Raw genomic sequence first — 659 nt, 5'->3', positions numbered from 1 at the left:
TCACGTCCTCGACATGTCTTGTTTTATACAGCTCTGTCAGTACATCACTCAAATACTCTCACTAATGTCCTTCTCTCTCTCTCTCTCTCTACTATACCATCCCTATACCTTATGATAGATCATGGCTCAGTCTACATGAGTTAGGTTAGTACCTGAGCCAAATCTCTGACTACATTAATCTTGTGCTTCTAGTATTGGTTTCAGAAACCACTTGCACCTCTGTGATGGAAAAGGAGTTTTGAGATTGAATCCCAATAAATCTGTTAACAGGGGAGAATTAAGTGTGAGGGAGAGGGTGCAAATTTAAAGGATAAGGATGCAGGATGTTACAGTCCAACGTATGATCTGGCTTCAATGCTGGAAGACATTTACTGGTCTAAAGGCGGTGAGTGTTTCTTCAGTTGATATCTCCTGTTCACCACACCAGTGACCTTTCAGACTGTTCAATGGGCCACACCCCCAGGGTGCACACCACTGTCCCTTGGGATGGAAAATGTCATGCTGACTAGTACCTTAGAGAATTTTGTACCTGGTAGACACTGGACAGACAGAGGAACATGGCCTCACCTTCCCTTCAGTTTTTATTGAAGTTCTATCTTACATCCGTTTTTCTAAATCACAGTTTAATTGTGGTGCCTTCTCAGCCCTGACTAACTTTA

This window comes from Chiloscyllium plagiosum, chromosome 21, assembly GCF_004010195.1.
Source record: "Chiloscyllium plagiosum isolate BGI_BamShark_2017 chromosome 21, ASM401019v2, whole genome shotgun sequence".
Lineage (NCBI taxonomy): Eukaryota > Metazoa > Chordata > Chondrichthyes > Orectolobiformes > Hemiscylliidae > Chiloscyllium > Chiloscyllium plagiosum.
This window is presented reverse-complemented; position numbering follows the sequence as displayed.